General features: G+C 40.5%; 1 non-coding gene across 1 annotated transcript; it reads left to right on the forward strand.

Moving 5' to 3' along the window:
* The first annotated feature begins 4,667 nt into the window (after positions 1-4,667).
* On the forward strand, positions 4,668-4,774 carry LOC128285070 (small nucleolar RNA R71). The gene has a single exon (XR_008275485.1). It is a non-coding gene; the product is annotated as a small nucleolar RNA R71 (small nucleolar RNA).
* The last annotated feature ends 5,187 nt before the right edge of the window (positions 4,775-9,961 follow it).

The raw sequence follows: 9,961 nt of genomic DNA on the forward strand, positions 1-9,961 counted from the left end.
TACGGGGTGTTACATATTTGAAAAAGACAGATATATAATCATAAGATAGGGAGAGAAGTGAAACTTCCTGAATGATGAATGAATTCCTCGAACTGGAGTTTTGGAAAGTAATCGGCGTGAGAGTGGAGGAGGATACTCCAGTGGTGGTAGAGGTTCATTAGTCCATAAGTCCTGCGCCAAAAGAATATTATATCTGGTGGTAGCTATGGTCGGGTTCGAGCAAGACATGGTAGTCGTGGAGAACCTTTCCCGGTGGAGTTTTTAGTTCCTATATGATGATGAGATGAGGAGCTCTTTATAACTGTGACAGAATCAGGAACTTTTTAGGAAATATAAGGAAGCATAATTACTTGTAATGGAATAGCAGAAATTGATAATTGTAAAATAAAAATTATAAAATCTAATAGAAATAATCTTAAAGAAAAAATAAAAAGTAGTCATAAAATAGAATAAAAATAAAAACATAAAATTATAAATAAAAGTTTTTAAACATATTCATCGCTAGGTGGTTTGCGAGGTGGGGGTGGCGATGAGATGTGGAAGGGTTGACAAATCTGCAGTAAAGTAGCATCAATGTTATCGAAGCGCTAAAAATGTTGTTGCTTGAATCGGGTGAGGCGCTCAGAGATGTCAGCGTATGAAGTCGCCACATAAACTGGACGGGAGGGTGGTGGTGGTTGAGACGGTGGATCCTCATGACGTGGAGGAACATCATCAGTAATGTCCTCAGGGTCTCCTTCCTTAGCTGATTGGGCGAGGCGATACTGAGGAGGGTGGGTTCCTCTGTGCTTCTCGATCATCCTCATACTAAGCATGCTTGAGATGCCTTGTGGGGACATCTGGCCAATAAGAGTAAGGGAGGATCATTGGGCTGCTGTGTTGAGGAGCCCGAAGTGCCGTGCCAGTCAAGTCACGTAGGGGCCAATGGAGATGACCCCCCTCTGATGTCGCTCTGTCTGGTGGCCAATAGAAAGTACGCGTCGTGAGTGTTGAGACGTCGGTGCTCTTTCGACCTCCTATCAAAGTCTGTGCCAAAATGGCGTGTAGGTACCTCAAAGAGGGAGAGAGAGCTGATGCCTTGGAGCGGATTGGGTCGTAGGTGGCTAAATTAGGGACCAAAGCGTACCAGCACTTCGAGGGAGAGTAGTGGATGTGGCGACAGAGAGTGTCGTGGTCATTCTCATCCATGAACTCCTCTATGTATAGGCCCAAAGCTATACCAAACTCAGGCACACTCAACTGGCGGAGTAAACCGTCGAGACGGAACTGGATTGTTCCAGGATCATCAAAGTTGGTCATGATGTCTTGAACATGGAATGTCGAGCAAAGTTCAAGTGTGAGCTCAAGGTACATCGGCTTGATGATCGCAAAGAAGAGGTCCTATGGATCGGTTGTCAAGAGTGCTCATACATCGTCAGCCAACTAGACTTGTTCAAGCACTGTCCAGTCAATGCAGCAGCCCACACCTAAAGGTCGGGTCTGTAGGATTTGGAATAGTTCCTCCTGATTCTGGGTGGAAATTGGATGTATGGGTGGCAAATTTTTACGGTAGGGCCCGAGGAAGAAGCCCTTTTCTGCTTTTTCAAAGCGGGAACGGTAGTTTTCTTGCCACATGAGCTTGACATGATATTCCTATAAGAAGAACAAAGAATATAACATAACTAATTAACTCAAGAAGTAATCATGAATATAGTTAAACTAACCAGTCCAACCAACAATACTTAGCAGTTTAATCTAAATGATAGAAGTTTATATAGCAATTGACATAATAAAAGCATGATTATTTTCAACATAAAATGACTGAACTAGACTCTTATGAGAACACACGAAAAGAATGAATAGATCAGAAAGCATTGACTAAAATCGCAAAGAATGAATGTTTAAGCATAACTATAGTGAGAACTATGAATATAAATAAAAAATTTGCCAACTAAAACCATAAGAATCATAAAATTAGTAAAAGGGATGAAGAAAATAGAGAGAAAAGAGTAAACAAACGCTAAAAAGATGAGAATGGGTGTCGAAAATGGAGTTGGAGGCGGTGCACGGGCATGGCAGGGAGCCTGTGTGGACTTGCAGCGGCTAGGGTTAGGGATTTTGGGTGAAGAAGATGATGAATAGTGAAAGGTATTTATAAATTTTGGGACACACAGCCAGGGGACACGCCCGTGTTCCCCAATTTTTGCCTGTGTGATTCGCGAATTTTGAATTTCGGTGCTTCAGACATTTGGCCCACGCTCGTGTTCCTTGGGAGTGTGGGTGCACACGGCCGTGTCGCACGGCCGTGTCTATCTTCGTTTGCTTCTCCCACACCCATGTATGTAGGCCCAAGCCCGTGTTAATCTGATAGGTTTGACCACGGGTTCTAGACACAGGCGTGGCAAATGCCTGTGCTATTTTCTCAGGTTCAACCACAGTTCTATGACACGGGCATGTCACACACCCATGTTGTTTTGGCAGATTCACCCAGGGTCCTAACGCACGGCCGTGGCAACCTATCACATCCCATGTTGGGGAAAATTTTGCCCTGTTTGCACAAGGCCTAAGGCACGCCCGCGTCCTTGGCCGTGTAAGTGTGGTAAACCTGTATTTAAGAGCTCTGTTAGTAAGTTAGGTGTTTAAACACTTAAAATTTAAAGAAGTTAATACCGTTAGTGCTCGGGTTGCCTCTCGAGAAGCGCTTATTTATAGTCTAAGCTCGACTTACCTCTCTGGTGAATGGTCATGGTGGTTCAAGGAGTTTATACTCCTCATTCCTGTTATGAATCCCATCAAAATAAGGTTTTAGGTGGGTATTGTTTACCTTAAAGGTCCGAATTTGGGATAATTTACCTTGACTGTACCAAATGGGAAAATTTTAAGTACCATAAGAGGAATTTCTTCATCGGTTTGGCAGTGTAAATTTGAGGATCTGCGGTATTTAATGAAACTTTATCTCCAACCTTAAGTTGATATGGTGAGGCATTGAGCTCGTTCTGGCATAGTTTTGGTTTATCGTGTTTTCTCTGTTTAAATGTCAACCATTCATCTAACTCCTCAATTTGTAACCTTCGTTCTTCATGGGTAGATTCTTTGTTGTGGATTTCGAACTTATTTCCTGCAAAATAGGTTGCACTGTATGATGAGTCTTAGTAGAACAATTTGTACAATCACCTTCAATTTTCAATATGTTGTTCGGGTTGCGAGCTTGAAGGTTGATTGTTTCATCTCCTACACGAAGTGTGAGTTCACCTGTGCCAACATCAATAATTGTTCTAGCAGTTGCTAAAAAGGGCCTTCCCAAAATTAAAGGAACATTACTGTCCTCTTCTATGTCTAAAACAAAAAAATCAACTGGGAATATAAATTTTTCAAATTTAGCGAGTACGTCTTCAGTGATACCTCTAGGAAATCTAACAGTTTTATTTGCTAATTGAATGCTCATCCTAATTTGTTTGGGTTTCCTTAGACCTAGTTGCTTAAACAATTTCTAAGGCATAACACTGATACTAGCCCCTAGATCAGCCAACATATTATTAACATCTAAACTACCAATTAAACAAGGAATCGTAAAACTCCTTAGATCTTTTAGTTTGTTAGGTAGTTTATTCGGAAGAATGGATGAGCAAACCGCGTTCAACTCCACATGCGACCTTTCATCGAACTTTCGTTTATTTGTTAGAAGCTCTTTTAAAAATTTTATTGCGTTCAGCATCTACGAAAGTGCTTCAATAAACGGTAGGTTAATATGTAGTTTCTTTAAAAGTATAAGTAATTTACCAAATTGTTCGTCTAAGCGGTCTTTCCTTGTCGCATTAGGGTATGGCACACGAGGTTTATATTCTGTACTTATCGATTTTTGTTCATTTTGGCCTACCTCATTCTTACCTTCACTTACCACTGGTTCTGGCCTTGGTTTTGCCACTAATCCTTCCTCATCTTGAATGAAAATTGCAATGAGTTGCTCTCTTGGGTTAGATTCAGCGTTGCTTGGCAGGCTACCTTGTGGTCATTCGAAAATCAACTTGGCGAGCTGTCCAATCTGAGTTTCGAGCCCCTGGATTGATGCTTGTTGATTTTTGAGTGTCGTCTCGGTATTCTAAAAATGAGTCTCTAACACTGAGATAAATATTGTTAGCATCTCCTCAAGGTTCGGCTTTTTCTCCTGCTGGTATGGTGGTTGCTGAAAGCTTGAAGGGGGTTGTGGTTTCTAATTTCCTTGGCCTCCCAATGAAAAATTTGGGTGATTCCTCCAACCTGCATTGTAAGTATTGCTATAAGGATTGTTTTGAGATTGAGGATTATTACCCATGTAATTTAATTGTTCATTCTCCATGTTGTGGCCATAAGGTGGGTATTCTGAATTGCTCGATCCACCTCCATTTGCTTCGTACTGCATTACTGGGTAAACCTGTGAAGAACTAAGAAAACCATCAATTTTCTTATTCAAGAGTTCTACCTGATTAGAGAGCATGGTAGCCGAATTGACGTTATTAACACCGACTATTTTCGTTGGCTTTGTCCTCATGACTTGCCACTGATAGTTATTTAGTGACATCTCCTCTATAAATTCATAGGCATATTTAGGTGTTTTATTATTGATGGTTTCGCCTGCAGCTGCGTCAACCATTTGTCGAGTCGAAGGATTGATGCCATTAGGAAAAGTTTGAACCTGTAGCCAGAGTGGTAACCCATGGTGAGGGCATCTTCGCAAAAGGTTCTTATATCTCTCCCATGCATCGTAGAGTGTTTCTAAATCCATCTGCACAAAAGTAGAGATATCATTACGTAATTTAGCCATTTTAGCCGGCGGAAAATATTTTAGTAAAAACTTTTCGGTCATTTTTCCCAAGTAGTGATTGACCCCCGTGGTAATGAATTCAACAACTGTTTAGCTTTATTTCTCAAAGAAAAAGAGAATAACCGAAGGCAAATGGCGTTATCAAAAACACCATTAATTTTAAATGTATCGCATAGTTCCAAAAAGTTTGCCAAGTGAGCGTTGGGATCTTCATCCTGCAAACCATCAAACTGAATAAATTGCTGTATCATTTGAATTGTGTTAGGTTTCAGTTCAAAAGTATTTGCAGCTACAGCAGGTCTAACTATTCTCGATTTAGTTCCTGTTAAAGAAGGTTTAGCATAATCATACATAGTGCGCAGAGCAGGATTCTGATTTACTGGATTAACAACAATCGCAGGAGGTATCAGGTTTTCCTGATTTTTAGCCATCTCCTTGGTTGTGGTTTGAATATCATCCTCTTGCTTGTTCTCTGTGTATCTTAAGCTTCGCCTTATTTCTCTTTGGTTTCTGCGAACTATGTCATCAATCTCACTGTCAAAAAGTAATGGTCTGACGGGTTTCTTCTAGTCATAAACTATAAGAACCAACCAGAAAAAGGGAAAAAGAAGAATTAGTAATAAAAATTAGAATAAAATTTAAATTGCAGTAAAAGTAAATGGCTAAAGTAATAAAAATCGAGTGTTCTAATATCTTAGTTCCCTGGCAATGGCGCCAAAAACTTGATACGTGATATTCGTGACAGGTTTTAAATATTTATAATGAATCATTCTTGAAACTAACTATTATCACGATGAAGACAACTGTACCTATCGAACAGTAGTATAACTTTAGTAGGACCGGATTATCGAATCCAAAGGAACTAAAAGTACTAGTATCAACTTTCTTTTTATTATCTAGCCTAAAAAATAAAAGTGTTTTGTTTATCTAACTAATTAATTAAACTAAGAAATCACAGAAAAGAAATTTGGGGAAAATACTTTTTGGAAAACTCGATTGATTAAGACAATATCGAAGGAAAAATCCACCTAGACTTCACTTTTTATTTGACTCTAAATCGGACAATTTATTCATTCAACTTGTTTCGTAGAGATCCCTAAGTTATATTATTACTCTCTCGAGAATAACAACGTCTAACCCTAGATTGAATAATTGGAATCTCTTTCTAATTAACACCCTAGGGTTGCATTAACTCGATCTATAGATCCCCTTATTAGGTTTCACCCTAATATGACAAAATCTTGTCACCCTATGTCTAGGTGCGCAATCAACTCCGCTTAATTATGATAAATTTACTCTTAGACAAGGTCTATTCCTCCTCTAAATAAGAGTTTAACTTGAATCAATATCTTGGAATATCAAAACAAGAATTAAGAACACATAATGAAGAAAAACTCAAATATTTATCATACAATTCAAATAATAATAACAAGATCCATTTTAAGTTTCATTCCCGTTAGGTATTTAGGGGTTTTTGTTCATACAATGAAAGAAAACATCTCAAAAGAATAAAAATAACAAAACATAAGAAAACCCAAAACTCCTGAGGGGATTTGAAGGGAGATCTTCAGTCTTGATGGTGAATTCGGCTTCTGAGATGGATTGATCAACTTCCCTTGAGCAATTCCTTGCTTCCTCTTCTTCGTCCTCTTCTTCTCCTCTTCTAGGGTGTATTTATAGGCTTTAGAATGCCTAAAATCCCTCAAAAGTGGCCTTTTCTGAATAGGACTCAGCTTGGGCTCGACAGGGACACGCCCATGTGACATGCCCGTGTGCGATTACTTCAGGCCGTGGTCAAGCCTGTTAAATAGGCACGGGCATGTGGTCTACCCGTGTGAGTCGTGCTTCGGTTCTGCCAAATTGACACAGCCATGTGGTCTGCCCGTGTGAGGAAGTCTAGGCCGTGTTGATTTCATACTTTGGCCCATTTTCTCCATTTTTGGCCCGTTTTAAGTTCCTTTCACTCTCCTATACTCTCCTAAGTATAAAACATGAAATTAAGGCATGAGGAGCATTAAATTCACCAAATCTAAGGAAAAATCATCCATAAAATTTGTTAAGCATGGGGTAAAAATATGTATAAATTGTGATTTATCATTCATCTGGTCCAATCTGAAGGACATTCCCGTCTTCACATTTTAACTCAATAACTTTTCTCCCACAGTCCACTACAACACTATGAGAATAATGACCTTTAATTGGCAAAGGAAAATTTCTACACATTGGTCTACAAACACATGTTCATATGAGGTATCAATTCCATACAAATATAGGAGTGGGTCGACCCCGGGTCAATTAAAGCAACAATAGATATTTCATGGATAGAAAAGGTACCCGTAATCACGTCGGGAGACTCTTCCTCTTCACGGGCACGAATAGCATAAGTCTTTGCAGGCCTCTGCCCTTAGACCTCGCTCCAGCATCTCTTGGTTCACCTCGGCTAGTAGCCCCGCTTCCAGGGTTCTTTTGCAGTCTACCCCTCAATAGAGTACTACTTGCCTTCACTTCTTGCTTTTTCTCTCCTTTTTCTACATCGGGACAGTCTTGGATGAAATGGCCCAGTGACCTGCATTTAAAACACCCCCTTTCTTTACCTCGACACTCATCAAAATGGCATCTACCACATTGCGAACATTCTGGCCTAATTGGCCGAGCACTACTGACACTCGCAACAGAAATGGTCTAAACTCTAGAAGTTATGTTCTGCTAGTTCTTGTTTCTATTCAGAAACCCAATCGAAGCATTCGATTGGGTAGCAAACTCTCTTAATCTTTTAGACGAGGACTGATGTGATTTCTCCATTTGTCTCTTCTTTGAATCCCAAGACTCAATAGCCGCTTTCCTCATTTCTTTTACTAGCTCCTCTGCCTTGCATGCTCTCTCAACGAGCACTACAAACTCTCTTATCTCTAAAATACCAACAAACACTCGAATATCTTCATTGAGGCCATCCTCGAACCTCTTACACATGGCGATTTCTGAAGACATGCACTCTCGCGCATATTTGCTGAGTTTTACAAACTCTCGTTTGTACTCTGTCACTGTCCTACTGCCTTGCTTCAACTCTCGGAATTCCTTCCTTTTCTGGTCTATGAACCTCTAGCTAATATACTTCTTTCAGAACTCTTCTTGGAAGAATTCCCACGTTATTCTCCCTCTTGGTACCACAGAAATGAGTTTGTTCCACCACTGGTAAGCTAAATCTCGCAAGAGCGACACAGCACATTTCACGCATTCCTTAGGCGTGCATGACAATTCATCGATACCCTGATGGTATTCTCTAACCAAAACTCTATTTTCTCCGGGCCATCATCGAGATTTGCCCAGAATTCTTCAGCCTCTTGTTTCCGGATCTTGTCTACTAGAGGCTTCTCTCTCTTAATTATGTCCACACCTTGCGGAGCTACCGAGGCATACTGAGGGATCAAATGAGGTGGGGGAGGTGGAGCATTCGGGTTTACACGAACAAACTCTGTATACCAAGCATCCATCATTTGGAGGTAGGCTTCTCTTGCCCCTCCGCCTTGGCCTATAGTTACGGGCTCATTCTCAACTACACATTACTCTCCACATTATCCGCCGCGGCTCTATCAAAATCTATTTACTATATATAAAAAAACATAATTTATAATCGTCAAAAATCGTCACACTATTAGTATACAGTTATAGCATGTATAGCTAGACTCGTACTCTCACTAGGTTAGTCCTAGAATTGAATAAATCATAGCTCTGATACTACTAAATGTAGCACCCCATACCCGTATCTTACGCTAAGGCAGAATACAAGGTGTTACCTAACTTAAACTCATACTTACAACCAATTCCGAGCCTTCATGACTTAGAAAATTTAAAACTTTCTTAAACTTATTAATATATTCTTAATATGGGCTTACGAGGCCCAAAACACACATTGAAAATCATTCGAGACCAATCTGGGTCCTTTTTCCAACTATAGAGAAATGTCACTTGACACAAGGGCACACGCCCGTGTAGGAGGGGCAATACACCCGTGTGACCATTCCAACATGGCTGTGCTAATGGCCCGTGTGTCTCACACGGCCTAAGCAAAATAGGGACATGCCCGTCTCCTCCACCCATGTGGAATTAATTCTAAATAGGGTTTTCACACGGCCTGGCACACACCCGTGTCCCTGGTCTGTGTCCTTCACAAGGCCATGACACACCCGTTTCCTAGCCCGTGTCCTAGCCAAGGCACACGCCTCTGTGCTAGACTGTGCCCTTCACACGGCTGAGACACACGGCCGTTGATAAACCGTAATTTATACATGTTTTACCCCATGTTTAACACATTTTATGGATGATTACCCATTAGAATTGGTGAATTCGATGCTCCTAATGCTTTAATTTCATGTTTTATACTTAGGAGAGCATAGGAGAGAGAAAGGAATGAGAAACGGGCCAAAAACGGAGAAAATGGGCCAAAGTATGAAATCAACACGGCCTGGACCTCCTCACATAAGCAGACCACACGGCCGTGTCAATTTGGTAGGCTCGAGCACTGTAACACCCCGAACCCGAGACCATCGCCGGTGTCGGACACGAGGGGTTAGCAAGCCAAGTTCACTTGTTTTGCCCATCCATTGGACATTTCCAGTCAGGCTGGAAAAACTGCGTCACTGTCGCCTTAAAAATCATATCTCGAGTTTCAAAACTCGGAAACTGGTTTCGTAATTTTTCCCTGAATTTAGACTCATATATCCATCCATGGATTTATTTCTAGAATTTTCGGTTGGGCCAATTGGTACAGTTTATTAGTTAAAGTCACCCATGTTACAGGGATCGACTGCTCTGACCTTCGCGCGGTATAACTTGAATATCTCTCTGTACAGGGCTTTAATGCTGGTGCCGTTTGTTTCTAATGAAACTACACTCAAAATGGAATCTTTACATATAAGGTATGTCTCCTAATTCTTTCTGGATAATTTATAGTAAATTTTTAAAGTTGCGACAGGGAACCCAGAAACCGTTCTGGCCCTGTCTCACAATAGCTTTAATATCTCTTAACATGTAACTCCTATGACCATTTCGTTTCTTCCATATGAAAATATACTCATCAATGTTCATTTACATAGCTGATTCACTATTTAATACCATTCCTACAAATTTTGGTGATTTTTCACATTCACGTTACTGCAGCTGGCAGCATCTGTTTTAAGGTAG

The sequence above is a fragment of the Gossypium arboreum genome, chromosome 11 (assembly GCF_025698485.1).
Source record: "Gossypium arboreum isolate Shixiya-1 chromosome 11, ASM2569848v2, whole genome shotgun sequence".
NCBI classification, from domain to species: domain Eukaryota; kingdom Viridiplantae; phylum Streptophyta; class Magnoliopsida; order Malvales; family Malvaceae; genus Gossypium; species Gossypium arboreum.